Below are 15745 nucleotides of genomic sequence, written 5' to 3' on the forward strand. Positions count from 1 at the left end.
ATCAGAATTAAGTTAAAAAGCATTGTTTTTGAAAATGCCAGGAGAAAATAAAATTATGGAGGTATTTAAGATACTGTATTTAATGATTCTGTCAGAGGAAATGATCTGATTTGAACCTCTGAGTGGAATGTGTGCATGTGTACCTGTGTGTGTATAAACTGTAGCTACGGTGTGCTGTAGAAATATACAATATCTTTGATATCTTATTTCACAGACTTCACATTTTATGGAAGACTATTGCTCTTCTGTTCTTCCTCATGCATTAAGCTATCTCTGTGTTACTGCACATACATGATAACAGGGCGTACTGGGGCTAGTTTATACAATTTTATCATACTGTGGCAAAAAAATTATCCTGCCCTAACACACATTTTATTTATAGGCCAGTAGGACAGAAACCTTCCCATAATTTATCTTTTATAACACTCCACATACTCTGATATCAGGTAGTGGACAAAATGAGGTCAATTCCAGCTCCTGTGGTACAACTGCTTGAATACAAAAACAGCAGAGATAAACAGTGTGAGTCTTTATGAGTGGAACAAACTCGAACTAACAGCTCTGAAGCTTCAGTCTCTTGTGGCAGAGTAGGTTATCGCTTTGGTTACTGCTAATTCAGCATGTAGGAATGTGCAGTACCAATGACCTGAAACATGCAGGGTTTTGTACATTCCTACAAAAATCAGGGGTAACCTTATCATGAGGAAAAATGTCAGGCTTACTATTTTCACATGGCTTTTATTTACTTCATCTAAGCAGCAAATGTTGCTGAGCCAATTAGCCAGATATTCATATTAGTTTTGTACAAAACCTCCTAACCTACTGGTTGTGCTTCAGAAAGCATTCGCTCAATTGTAACCTTTCCTCACTTTTCATACTGGGTCAGTGGGAACAGCAGAGAGCTGGTGCCACCATGAAGGTATGGTCCCACAGTGTTCCTCATACCTATCTGAATAGAAAGCCTGGAGCTGCCTCCATACCATCTCCAAATGGAGCACCTTTTAAGGACAGCAGGTGAAGAAGTTATCCTAATTACAATGCTGTTCTACTTCATGTAAAAAAAAAAATAAAATGCAAAGCTTGATTGACTTGATTTTTACTAAAATCCTTCCATGGACAGCCCACAATAAAAATCTGGAGGACTGCTAAGTTGTTTTACCAGTTGAACTGCTCCCTGGTATATTTTGTAGCACTTGTACAGAAGTCTGCATGTGAAATATTGGTTGGTGCCTCCAGCTCGTGCCGTGCTATAACTTGCATCCTTGTCCTACAGGCACCAGGATCATCTTGGGGTATAGAATCATAGGATATCCCAAGTTGGAAAGGACCCACAGGGATCATTGAGTCCAACTCCCAGATCACACAGCACCACACAAAGTTCAAACCGTTTGTCTGACAGTGTTGTCCAAACACCCTCTGAACTTGGGGCCATGCCCACTGCCCTGGGCAGCCTGTTCCATGCCCACCATCCTCTCAGGCCCTGTTGCTGTCACAGAGAGCAGAGCTCAGCGCTGCCCCTCCACTCCCCATGAGGAGCCGCAGCCGCCATCAGGCCTCCCCGCAGCTCCTCCGCTCTGGGTTGCACAAACCAACAGACTTCAGGCAGTCCTCATGTGTATTGCCTTCTAGGCCTTTCACCATCTTCACTGTCCTCCTTTGGACACTTTCTAATCGTTTTATGTCCTTCTAACACTGTGGTACCCAAAACTGTACACAGTTCTCAAGGTGAGGCCACACCAGTGCAGTGTTGAGTGGGGAGCAGAGTCCTCACACAGGTTCTGCTCCAATGTACTTGACACAAAATTATATCCTAGAAATAATAATAAAAAGCCAAACACAATGCCAGATCTCTTGTATCAAATACAAAACCCAGGAGCAAGTAAAGCTGTAATTAAAACCTGGCACATTCATTCCTGCCAGTTTTAACATGACAGAGCATAGTTTTTGGTTGGGATAAAGCATCCATGTCAGCATATTATCTTAATCATGCTGTTGCCTGCCGATATGAAACAAACAAACAAACAAAAAAAAACTCTACATTTTTTAAAGTCTTATAGCCTTGTTTTTTGGAAGGTGTATTATTATTGCCTGAATCAATGTTCTGTCTCCATGTGCAGCCATCGTGTGTGATTCACAGAAATTCAGCAGTTATATTTCTAGAGGATTGAACAGCTTGTCTCAGGACTTCAGAAATGAAAGATAAAAGGAAAGTTTTGAAGGTTCAGTATTTTAGAGTGCTCATTTTTTTATGCTGTGATTTATTTTTTTTTTAATATATCAAAAGCATACTTGACATTGCCAAGGACAAAGCGGTTTCTTTCACCTGTGTTTTTGCACTCAAGTTTAGTGGATATCCAAAGGCATCCTTTGTAAGCTATCACTGTGAGTTCAGCTAGAGTTTTGCTCTCCCATATTTTACTGGGGATATTTGTGAATGCCCTCTGGCTCTGAGGTAGCATGGCATTCACAGAGAATCTGCATCCTTCCTCAGGTCTGGAGCTGTAGGGTCACCTCAGGCTATCAGGTCACACACCGTTGTGCAGAGCTACACGGTGTACTGGCAGCATCAGCTGCTGGCTAGCACTGAGCTAGCTATGCATATAGGGAAATGCTTTCAGATGTCTAGTTAATGCTTGATCTTTGCTGTTTGGGATCTCCTGCCTCAGCAGAAGACTTCCACACTGGAGATATTGCCTCAAAGGTATTCTCCTCCTGGAAGTCTTTTAAGTACAGTGGTGGAACAGTGCCAAAAATGTATTTTAGCAAACAAACAATGCCAGTCACTGGTGTAAGTGATTAGCTCCAATTCATGTGCAAATGGTGACAGCAGATAAAGGGCCCATAGGGCATCCCTACAGAAGAACAGAACACTTGTAGGAAGGAGGAAAACTGCTGCCCATACACTTGCCAGTAATGGTAAGTACTCTGTGGAATGAAATCCTGGAAAGTGATGATCCATACCATTTACTGTTGCTACCAAGGCAAACAAATGACTCTGTGAAATAAAAGATTCTAATTCAGAGTTTAAAAATTTATATTTCATTGGATTCATATTTTAGGTACAGGTCCAAGTAGCTTGTTGAACTCATGTAACATTGTACAGTATTTTAATTAGAGTATTTTCTGACTTTATCAAAAATGCAATCAATTTTTTCTTTTATTTGTTCTTCAGTAGCTTATTACCCAAAAATACAAATGAGTCATTTCTTTTCAGACTGCATTACAGAATGCAGCAATGAACAAAACAGAAAATCTCCATGACAGGGGCCAAGCGAGGGTGTTCTGCACAGCGAGATGTTCTTGCTACAAGTAAAATGTGATCAAAGGCATTGAAATATCAGCCTAAGGGCTCCCTAAATAAACCAGTAGCAGATTGGAGCAGTATACCCCACAGATCCATGAACTGGTTTCTTTCTGGCAGGAAGAGATGGAGATGACAAAACCTTTGAAAGTCAGGAATGTGTCTGGCTGTGTATTACTGAACTTTTCTACAAAACTCAAACCTGACTGGTTTGTTCTGCTGTGCACCAATACATACAGCAGCTCTTGCTTGGGATGCACTGAGAATCACAGTGTATCATCCAAAAATTCACAGCGTTAAATATAAACAGAGATATTACTGCTTACAGCTCAGCAAGGTGGACTCTTAGACCGGCCAACCGGCTTATAAGACCTGGGCTTGCAGGTGCTCAAGATGAGCACAAGAGCACCTTCCTTGGGATGAACATGCTTGCAGGAAGCCTGATACCAGAGGTATCTCAGGCTATACAAGGTGAGCTTTAAGCCTAGTATGGACAACTCAACAGTTTGCGTTTTCTAAATATGTCAAGACAAATTTGAATGCAATTATAAACTATTGGTCCTAGAAACTCAGAAATATAGCACATATAAAATATCACAACAGCATAATTATGTATAGCAAGGTACAGTACTTGATTTCCAGCAGTTTATTGGCTTTTGCAATAGCAATAACAAGAGTTAGAGTCTGTATTCCAAGGATCAGCATTAATAAAACAGGATTTTGATCTTTACGGACCTCAGTCAAAAGCCAGGGATCATGGTTTCAAATATAAACAACATGCACTATTGAGAAGCAAAACTACTTTTTGTAATTGTTTTCAGCAATGGAAAAGAAGAAAATTACAAGAAAATGCCAAGATATCTCACAAGAAGTGTTTCTCTCAGACGTTAGCAGCCCAAGTTGTTAAGATGTCTCATAAAAGATCAGAAAAAGCATAATAAATCATAATAAATACTTTGCGTGAGACACCTGAACACATTACACAGCTCATTAATATGCACAATCAGCTAGACTTTGTCTTCATGTATGAATACTTTAAGTAACAGCCCCAGCCCCCTGCTTGGTACAGATGTGCTTGAAGGCAGAGCAGGTAGGACACAACTCACTCCTTTCCCTATTACATGCTGTCAGTGATAAAGTGGGCTCTGCCAAGATATGCATCATCTTGTATACTGGAAAAGACAGGGAACCAACGACCAGGTTAGAAGCATCACATTCAACTGAAATGTGAGTTCAGGGACTCGGCCCAGCTGAGTCTTAGAAGGCCTCCTTTGAGCTGTGAAAGGGTGTTTAACTAGAGTTATGTGCCTAAAGGATAACATGGGATTCAGAAAGATTGTGTACAACTCTCAACATGCATAAATTCATCAGAATTAATCTTCTGGCTTGTATGGTTCTCGCAGTGTCAGCTCTCCTCATTCACTGCTGCAAGGGCAAATAATGAGCTTTCTGCTGACTCCTGGAAATAGCCTGCCTGGGCTAGGGTTTCTCTCTGGGTCTTGTCCTGTGTAATTTCTCGTGGTAATGCAGATAAAGCAGGAAACAGTATCCAGAAATGTGGAAGCTACAGCGATTTAGGGATGCTCCATTTCGAGTCCTGAAAAACAGTAAACAGTAATCAGAACCCAAGCATTTATCATCAAGAATTGCTTTTGAAAACTTGGCTTGCTCTTTTTGCTTTTCCTTTTATGACTCATGCTCAGTCCTGCCTTACTTTGCTAGTATTTAAAAGAGAAAAAAGAAAACCATAGATCACAATTAAAATATCAGAAATGATCTCGAAGTGTCTTCTCTCTATAGCTGTATTCAGTTAATGCACCTTGTAGTAAAGAAATTGCAGGCCTTCACTTACCAGCATGCTATACAAATTAAAGAAATTTAACAAAAATGTGTTTTTTCTGATGTTTCTTTCTTTCTTTCTTTATTGACTGAAATAATTGGTGCTCATGACAGACACATGACTTTCTCCAATGTTCTGTCCAGAATGGTGGAGTGGACACACGTGTTTGCCTAAACAGTGGAATGGGTCAGAAGAAAGCAGAAAGTAGCTATTCTAAAAATACATATTTATGTGTTCTTAATAAAAACCACAAATGAAACAATCTTTTCTACCAGCATTGAGAAAATACATGGGAACGAACAAATTTGTCCCTTGATCCTCATTAGATTCCATCAGTGGTTTCTGCACTTGCAGAAAAAGGATTTTTCTCTATAAATGGAGAAGCTGTGTGTGGAAAGTGGTGATAAAGCCTGAGGCACTCATTCTGGATGCTTTTCCAAGCAGCTCAGTGGAGCTCACAAATGCTTCTTTAAACAACTTTAAACAGCTTTGAAGAAACAGCAGGGGATCTTGAAATCAGAAAATAAAGTGTTCACAGCTACCTGACTGAGATTTTTTGAATGAGGGATTGGAAGTACATGACCACATGGAATTTTTAAACTGAATTAAAAATACAATATTTATGTAACTGTCCTTCCTGTTACTTTTTCAGACCTCCAGTACAGAGAAATAGTCCTCCACGGAGCATAATAATGCAGCACAAGACCTTGTTCCCATAGACAAAATTTCTTAGTTTAATCTTCACCTAAACAAATATTCTCTTACATAAAATAGAATAATAATCTCAGTGGTTTATGCTGAGTGTTTTCAGTCTCTTAGCAAAGTAAACACTGACCCCCTGCCTTTTCCTTCTCTGTCTCCTGCTTCCTTTCCCACGTGCTTTGTGTCTCTAAGCCTTTGACCCATGCCTGGGTCCATTTGATCTTCTCAGACCTAACAGCTCTGCTGTGCTGCAGAGTTAATGAGCCATGGAAACGAGATCTGCCGCCTTTATTGCAAAGTCATAGAGAAGCTTTTCTACTTTATGGGAAACATCTTCATGTTGGTGTCAGACCCATCTGACCCTCTCCACACTTGAACACAACCTCTCTTATCTTTCTTCTTTAATTCCGCACAGTTGCTTAGTTGTTGGTTTTTTTTTTGTTTGTTTGTTTTTTCCTGAATTACTGGGTTCTTGATTATTTTTAGAGCTTTTGCTACAGAATATGTTCAGATTTTTTTTTAATTGATGAATTTCACAGAAAGAAATGCATATTCTAGTTAAGGTAGAAGCAACATAAAAAGGAAATCCTTTTGATTCAATCCAGACATCCTAATTCAATCCTAAATCCAGACATCATTTCTAAAAGCAGCTTTTTCAAGAGGAATGGAATAAAAAATATAGTAACTCAGGACGTTTAAAAATTTGTTGTACTTGAACAGTGACACATTTGGAGAAATAATTGTACTTTGAGCAGCTGGCACCTGTTTTGATATCACTGATTTCATAGCAGAATATCAGATGTGTTTTTCTTTTCCCTATTCCCCTTCATTTACGAAAGCAGTATGATGGTTGGTGCTCCTTTCTTTACTTTGAATAAACTGTCACTGTTATAAACATCTGCTAAAGGTTTCTAGCAAATGTTAAATATTGAGTGGTGAGTATTAAGCAAGTGAATATTATGCAGTTCCAAAATGATGCAGGAATAAACACATTGATGGTGATCATGACAAAATGGCAAAAATCATAAGTAGTAATGATTCATACGTATCTGATTTGTGATATTTTGTATGTGTGGACCATGATACCAGCATATTCTGAGACATATAGTATCTGTTTTACATTATCCAGCAAATTATTTAAGAAGTTTTCCCCTTGGAGTTTATTTATTAGGGCAGAAAACCTGATTGAACCCTAGCAGGAGCCATATTTTAGCAACTTCTGCCATTACATTTTATCAGTGAATTTCTACATCTTTCTGACAGATACGGATCTCCACAACAGTGTCACTATCAGAAGTGTTTATAGGGAAATGGAAACTTGCTTTTCTTGCTTCTTAAAGACCATCTAAAAGACAGTTCACAGAACTCAGGGATTTCCAGAGAGTAGGTTGGGCTACAGATAAGATTACGTCCTTGTCTGCTGTCACTGCAGCTAATTACTGGCACAACTAAAATCACAGTAGGAAAAGAAGCACTCAATTTTGCAACAGTAGCATACCTCTAAGACAAGTTCACAAGTAGAATTTTGATAAAAAAGGAACTGATTCCAGGTGTGCTTCTTTTAAGACCTCAGCTAATGAGAAACTGTGTTCCTTTCAAAAAATTTCTTCTAACTTTGGTAGTCTGAGAGGAGCTACTGCAGAGCAATATAAAACATACTTAACGACGTCACAGTTCTTGTTTAATAATATGCAGATACAGAAACTGGCCGTAAGTGGAATGTATAACTAAGTACATGAAAATAAACAAAGTTTCTGAAGGCAAATGCAAGCATGGATCCATTTTGTCACGTTCCTAGATAATGACCTATGGCTGGCCACAGCTGCTGTTTACCTTTGCAGTTTCTTAAAAGATAGAGGTTCTGATCTCTTTTCATAAAATGGTAAAGAAGTAAATGTGACAAGTGGAATAAGTGATACAGGGAAGTACCATCTCATATCATCTTGCTAGTCTTTTCCAAGAAGTGTAGAAAGATGTTACAATCTGATCTGACCATGCAGATGTCAAACTGAAATGACCAGTAAACTATTTTGGCTTCACTGTATATTAATTTAGGTTTATAAAAGTTTTTAAGGGACTCTAAAACTATGGCACAGCTAATTCAGTTCATCAGTCATAAAAGAAATACTGGAGACAGTGAGCACCAGCAGCAAAGCAGAGATGAAGGCCTATGCATACAGAGAGGAAGTAAAAGCCCCCTCTGAGAGCTGATATCATCAGTTAAGTAGAGGAGTCACTTCCCAAATGGAAGCTGAAATCAGATAGAGCTCTAACAATAGTCACAGAAATCTGCAGGATTCATTTGTTTCCAAGAAGATCTAGATGTTTTCCTAAATCTCAGAAGTTTATCTACAGAGTGTTTTTCTTCAGCAAGTTCAACAAGGAGTATGACAAAGATCCTGTTGTCTTTGCCTCCAAGCTTGTTCATGTTTGTGTGTAAGTTGCTACCTGATGAGCCATTTATATAGCTGCATCCCAAGTTATTTCCTCTACTGTCTCTGCATTAACAATGCCTAATCTGACTTCCTATGATTCTTATCCAGTGCTGCATGTAGATGTCAACATCCAGTCAAAAATTCAACTAAAGCAAAAACAAGCTGCTTTTGAGTTATTACAATAGCAATTATTATAAACATAGCCATGAAAGCTCCCTTTCTGTGACATTATTTGTCGTACATCTAATTTTTGGTCACTAGTATGACTGTGACTATTTCAACCTTTCAGCTTTGATGCTCATTTCCTCTCCTATGTCTAGACTGCTAAGGACTCTTGATTCCCATGACTGTCTCTGTATCTACTTACATGCCATTTAGGGACTATTGTAATACTAAAGGAATCTTTTTGAGGTCTTGGATGAATGACCATAGCTTTTTTCAAAGAATCTCAGATTTCTACTGTACTGAGTGCTCACAAGATTAGGTAAGAGTTGTCAAGCATCAATATCTGCTATATTTTTACCACTGTTATTGTTTCACAAATTCCTACCCTGTCTGATATCTAGATTAATTTATATTCCATTTTATATGATGCTAATTTTCTGGTGCAATCCTTATAACTCTTCCCAATCCTGTGCATTACTTATGCTCATATGAACTACCACAGAAGTACAGTGACAATGCGCTTTGTTGAAGCAATACTCATAATAATTGCTTTTGATCCCAAATCAGAATATTATTTCTATTTATTTATTAATTGAAAAAATAAATAATAAATGTGGGGAGACATTTAGGAGAGGGAATGAGACAGTTTATTTATAAACCAATACAATTAAAGCTAGCCACTTACAAACAGTGCTTTCCATCATGTAAATAACTACCAGTACTTATTGTAGGGAAAAAGCACACTAAACCAAAGTTTGGATTAGCATTCTGCAAACCAACTTGAAAGCTGCTCTTAAATTGCAGTGTAGGGAAATAGATGCAAGAGTGTTTGTATCAGGAGGGTGGTGCTGATGTTGAAAGGAAACTTAATTTAACAAAATAAGTTAACCAGAAGGTCTCCGTAAGCACTGTAAGCAGCAGGAAGAGTCCCCCAGTGGGTGATGCAAGCTGTGTAAACTAAGTTCCTGAGGCTGATCCTATTTAGAAGAGCTCCTTGGTCTGCCGAGGGTATACAGGCAGTTTTTGGGAGTCTGTTTGCCAAGGTTGGGCAGATAAAGTTGCAGGGTATTAGGATATCTCCTCACCTCAGCTGCCTTCTCTCTGTTCAATACCAATGTAGTTGACAATGACAGTGTTCAACTTTGTCATCATCCAGCATTTCATTAAAGACCCCAGAATGCTGACTGCACTGTATTTCCTTGTAAAGCTGTTGATGGAAATGTTTTCAAATCATTTATAAGTCAAAAGATAGATATTTTCCAAGACCATAAGGGATAGTAACTCTTCTGAGGTATTGAACTGAATTTCTACTTGCTAGTGTCAGACTCCCTCTGGAATGATACAACATATTTCCGAAGAAACAATGGTACTTTATTCCCTCTATCAGATTTTTTTTTTTTTTTTTTTGGTCATAAAACTTAATGTTCTACTTACAGCTCACAGATGGTATATATAGTAGTCACTTGGAGTTCACTGATCCATAATAGACCATAGGTATAGTGACCCCAATTGCCCTACATCAATATACTTGACCACACAAACACAAGATTTGCATCCAAATGAGTGTTTGGAAATATATCTTACGAGCCATAATGAATCTACACTGTTGTGTAACTCCTGTTAATGTGCTTTTGTAGTTGATTTTAAAACTAGTTGGGCATTTCAGAATCAATTAGGTGGAAAAATTCAAAACTTTTAGAAAGGTTCAAATTCACTGCTGACATTTAATTTAAGGTCAAGAAGTCTCCAGAGAAAATGTGAATAATGCAAACACTTGTCAGTCCTTTCTAAATGGTCTTTGCTCAAGGTGGCATTGTTTAGGTTTTGGATAAACTTCTCTATAGCTCATTTTACATGCAAACAATCATTTTTGTGTAAAAATGAAATTATAATGTTCATAAAATCATCTCACTTTAATTGTAAATTTGAAATTGGGAAGGTATTACACAAGTTCACTCTGCCTGGATTTAATAATAGTTCTGAATGTCGATTCTGAAGCTGTACCTTGGGAAAGCCTTTCAAGATGTAATTATTTTGTTACTACAAAATTTTGCAAGCTTTCAGTACCAATCATATAGGAATTCACTGCTTCTATGCATGTCAGTTCCTCCTCTGTGTTCAACAGAGCTTCTTATGTACATAAGTTTCACCTGTGCATAATGTAGATGAGGGTGAATATCAGTGAATGGCAGAAATATCCTACATTTAAAAGCTCAAAATTTGAGATGGAGAGATTTTTTTTACATTTTATCTTCCTTATATCTATCAAATCTCTGCTGTGCAGAATGAGAAAGTTCCTAGAGAAAGTGTCTTCCTTTCTTTTTCTTTCCATGACAGCAAGATTTCAAAACTGATTTAAGAACTGGCTCTGTTAAGTTCAAAGCAGCTCAACTTCTACAATAATTCTCAGTGAAAAGTGAATCAAATATTTATTTTTATTATAGTTTCACCATGACATCTACCAATATGAACTTCAGCAAACTTATTTTAGAGTTGCTTTACTCTGTGCTCAACAGAAGAATTTTTTTGCACGTAAAATCTGTTGCGTCGTCAGCTTGGTATCACTTAAATGTAATTTTATTACAAAAATCATTGTAATATTTGTCACATTATGTCCAGTATTCACAGAAATATGAGCCAGTTTGTGAGTAACTGGCTTGTAACACAATTAGTGATCACACAGGGATTAAGGAAAGCAGTGATTACCCTTGACTTCAGTCCAATAAAGCACTTAGGTCAATGAAAACTATGGTTATCACCAGCAGGGCTGTACATGTTGCTAAAGAAAGCATTTCTCTACACATTCACATAGATCATAGTCCAAGATTTTATTCATTTACATTGGAGATAAAAACGTGTGAGCATTTCTAATTTTCTTAAGTTCAGATATTACCATAGCAATGACTTTTGTTTCCGTAGCCTAAGGTAGTGAAGCGGACTGAGGGCTATGAGGCTAAGTACAGTTTGCCCTCTTTATAAAATGATTCACTGTCTTCAAGTATGTAATCTTGGTACCCAGAATATTTTTCGGTTAAGCTGTTTTTTCCTAACATGGTTTGTAAGCTATCTGCAGAGAGTTGTATGTATATGTGTGCAACCTTATATTTTTATCACAAACATTGATCTACCTTAATTCATTCAGCTTTATAGAAAAAACATTAAATTACTTGCTGTCAGAGGTGGGGGTGTCAAAAAATGAAATTAGTTTCATTTCTGGAACAGTACTTAAATTATGTTTTTCTTTGGGCTAATATAAGGAACAGCTGTTTCCTATGAAGGAAAGGGTAGATCCCCTTTTTTCATTTTACAAAGGAAACTTAAGATTAATTAGAACAATTAATCTACACGATAAAAGTATCTTTTGGAATTTTCCACATCCCCACAGGTTTTCAGTTCAGCTTTCCTGCTCTCAGTTGTACGTTCTCCTTTCCTCACCGTTTGTTTCAAAGTGAAAGCGGAGTGAATTATTATTGCTCACTCTGCAAACAGAAAGGTACACAAAAGAATAGGTTGAGCAAATTATATTAACAGAGTCTCACATAAAATGAGAATATCTTACTCTCAGTCCTATTTTAGTCCAACTGTTGATTTAAAGATATAAAAGTCATGATGGTTAGTACCTATCTGTAGAACTGAGCTGACATTTCCTTCCATTTGAACAGCCAAGCCAAGCCACTGTGAAAAGCAAGGTAAATCTCCTTCAAGTTATGAATGGCTAAAAATGTGTATGTATTTATTTATTTAAATTACCCCAGTACAGCTGATTGGAATTGCTGTTGTGATACTGCCTTATTTTTACTATGCATTTATATTAAATTTGTTTTTTTGCATTTTGTTACTCTAAACTTCTGCCAGCTTTTTGGTTAGAAAGATCCATGAGTGTCCATTACTAAAGAAATATGCAGAATTTAGAGTATTTCTTGCTGAAAAGCAAGAGAAACTATACCATCTATTTCAAGACTTAATATTTTTCTTAAAGGTAGTAGTTGCTTCAGTCAAGTAATAATAGAGTTCAGAGTACTTTCTGCTGGGAAGAGAAATCTGTAAATAATCCATCTGGTATTCCAGGCCAAGTAGAATGTGGCCCTGGAATGATTCGATCTAGTGCCTGTTTTGATAGTTGGCAACACTATTCAAGGACTATTCAAGGAAGGAGGTTGGAACCTTATGATCTTTGAGGTCCTTTCCAACCAAAGCCATTCTATGATTCTATGATTCTGTGAATGATATTATGCTACTACAGAATCGAATGGTTCATTCCAAACTTGAAAAGCTACACAACCAGTCACATGCAAGTGTGAATTTTAAGTGTCATCTTATTGCAATCTTATTTGCATGATCAGAAGGTGCAACTTTCATCAAAATCTGAATAAGATCCTGTCCTCAGAAGGTTCCAAACCTTGCAAACCTTGTGAAAAGCCATGCATCAATACCAGCCATATAACCTCCAGCCATATTTTAAATAGCAAATTTGGTCATTTGCATTAATGCTATTGAGACTGAAATTAAACAGACTTGATTTTTCATTGTAACTGGTACAATTTCAACAGGCTAGAATGGAGTTGAGCTGTTCTAGGGGACTTTGAAGACAGAAAATCTAAGGAGGTCCTTTTCATGCTTCAGCCCATAGAGACACAACAGGTACTATCATATCACTGCAGCTTTCTACTCCTCCTTCTCCAGAGGTACCAGGATGTTGGTGAGGAGAAAGAAAGTACATAGTGCTCAAAAAAATTATTTGACTATATGAACAAAGGCAACACCTTTCAGTATTTAGCAAGAAAATCATAGCATATAGTCTCCCTCTGAATCAATATTTGCAGCCTCTCACAATCTCATGAAACTCAGCTTCAACACCTGGGCAGGTCCTGCAGGCTCTTTTGTAACTACAGGCCGTCCTGGAGAAACAAGGATAAGGCAAGTCTTGCATGGAGAACAGCTGCACATCTACCTGTCTTTTACAAGACGTTTCTAGTGGATAGGATTTTTTTAGAGAACATCTTGTTTCTCTGAACCAACTAGAACCCTCTCTCCCCACTCTTACTCTGAAATCAGAAGTGAAAAGTTGTCAAATCTTTGGGTTGGTTATAATAGCAGAGAGGTTTGATCAGACCTGTATTTCGATTCTGAAGTGGCACAGTCCTTGGCCCTCAAAGACGTGACAAATTTTGAGATGTGTAGTTCAGTATACACTTAATTTGGGTTTTGTACATTTTTCATGTTAGGTTCACAGGGAAAGTTCATCACTTGCACAGTCCTCCAAATAATCAAAACCAAATTGGAAGGGGGGCTGAGAGCGTTCTCTGTTTCAAAGGATTTTCTGTTCCCCCTCTCCTTCTTTCCCTTCTATTGTTCTAGTTGATTTTCACTATTCTCTGTAATGTCATTTCCTTAAGGTTAATCTATTGTTACTTAGGAGCGTGATAGTGACTCATGCAATATTTGCCAACTCCACACCTTTCAGCGTTCTGCTGCTTGAATGTGAAGGTAAAATAGCTCTTTGTGACTACTACTGCTTCATAAATAAAAGCTGTATTTTATACAGAAATAAGTAAGAAAGGGAACTCTGAAGAGAATTTCATTCATATTCTTAGGGTTTTCATAAGCCTACAATGAAACTAAAGCTTTCCAAGGCCAGCAGCATTCTGAAGCAATGCCTTAGTAATGCATATAAATCTAAGAAAGAGGAACAGTAGGAATTAAATAAAGAAATATATTTGAATTTCTGCTAAGGATGAAGGATAAAAATCAGTAAAAAAAAAAAAAAAAAAAGAAATATTTGCCTAAAATATCTGATAGGTTAGTGAAAATCTACCTTCCAATAAAGACAGAATTTTACAATCAGTACAAAAAAACCTTTAATGGAGAAGCTACATAAATCCTGGTTTGTATGAATCATATCTAATGTGAGCCATTATGTAATATACGAACAGTAACTGTCTTTGCAGGAATATTTGTACATTAATTTACTGTGCATTTTTCCTTACTAATTTCTAACAGCTGTCTAAACCATCTGTATTGTAGTTCAACAACTTTAAAGTGGGATCCTGAGATGGCTGCACATGTGTTGATGCGATACTTTTTTATTTTTCAATTTCTCTACTTGACTGTCATTGAGAAATTAGTAGAAGCAAAATATGTAATATTTCTCATATAGAACAACTGTTACAGAGCTGCTACTGAATGAACTAAAGCTCTGTCTGGGTACACAAGCATGTGTTTACTTTTGCCACCTTAGTCTACAAAACAAATTTTGATAATATCTAAATCCAAACAGCACTTTTTTTTTTTTTTTTTTGTCCTTCTGGATTTGACCTTGCAGTCATTGCTCAACATCTTCCCCACCCCCAGCATATTACACATACGAGACAGGGATGCACTTTTCAGGGCATTTCTTGTGTTTTGCTACTTGATGTGGTTTGTCAGCACTTGGAGTTCTTCTGAAAAGGGGAGCAGCAGGAAAAACTGTATAAATAGTAGCAGTCTTCAAACTAGATGAATTATGATGTCATGAAAGGAAAAATGTTGACCTACCATTTCAGTCTATGGTTCTTTTATATTGAGACTCTAATAAATCTGAGAAAATTCTTTTCAAAATATGTAGGTTCAGAAATGCGTTGCTATTTCTTTAGAAATAATCACAGTAATGACTAATGATTTGCCCAAAGTGTCATATAGTCCAATTGACTAATTGTACTATGTAGCAATAGATTCTACATCATAATTTCCTCCCTGAGTCAAATAACTTGAAACTGAACTAAGGCTTCCAACTGAAATAAAACATACCTTTCAGAAAAAGTATACTGGCTTTTCTAGGTAATGGGAAACTCACCATGAGCCTCATGAGTCTTTCCCTGGTTTTAACTTAAACAATGGCATTGCAATGCATTGCACTATTTTTTAGCTTCTGAGGCCAGTGAATGTTGCCTTGTTAGGTGAAACAGTGATCAAAGATGAGAGATATCCTTCTCTAAACACCAAGTATGGAATTCATCCACTCTCTTCCAATCTTTATTCTTTAAAAGTTGGACTTCTAATTTAAATTACTCGACTAGGTTCCTTTTCTAGTGTGTGAAGAAACATAGACAGTTTATTTGGTCGATCTTAGACACATAAACTAGGACTGGAGAAAGAGGTCAGCACATTCTTTCCCACTCTGTTAATAGTAGAGAAAATTTAGACATTTGCACTGGAGGCCTGTTTTTAGATTGCTAAAATCACATGAGTTGAACAACAACACTAGTTAATGGTCATAGTGATCTTCTCATTGAAAAGATGTACCATCTTAATTTCCTTATTCTC

The 15745-nt window shown here is 37.3% G+C and overlaps 1 long non-coding RNA gene across 1 annotated transcript in view; it reads right to left on the reverse strand.

The window, feature by feature from the left end:
- Positions 1-4477: 4477 nt before the first annotated feature.
- LOC104910389 (uncharacterized) overlaps positions 4478-15745 on the reverse strand; it is a 62599-nt gene continuing 51331 nt past the window's right edge. Inside the window, exon 3 of the long non-coding RNA XR_014882607.1 lies at positions 4478-4898. This is a non-coding gene — a long non-coding RNA (uncharacterized LOC104910389). The remainder of the gene's footprint in view (positions 4899-15745) is intronic.

This window comes from Meleagris gallopavo, chromosome 3 (genome assembly GCF_905368555.1).
Source record: "Meleagris gallopavo chromosome 3, MGAL_WU_HG_1.1, whole genome shotgun sequence".
NCBI lineage: Eukaryota > Metazoa > Chordata > Aves > Galliformes > Phasianidae > Meleagris > Meleagris gallopavo.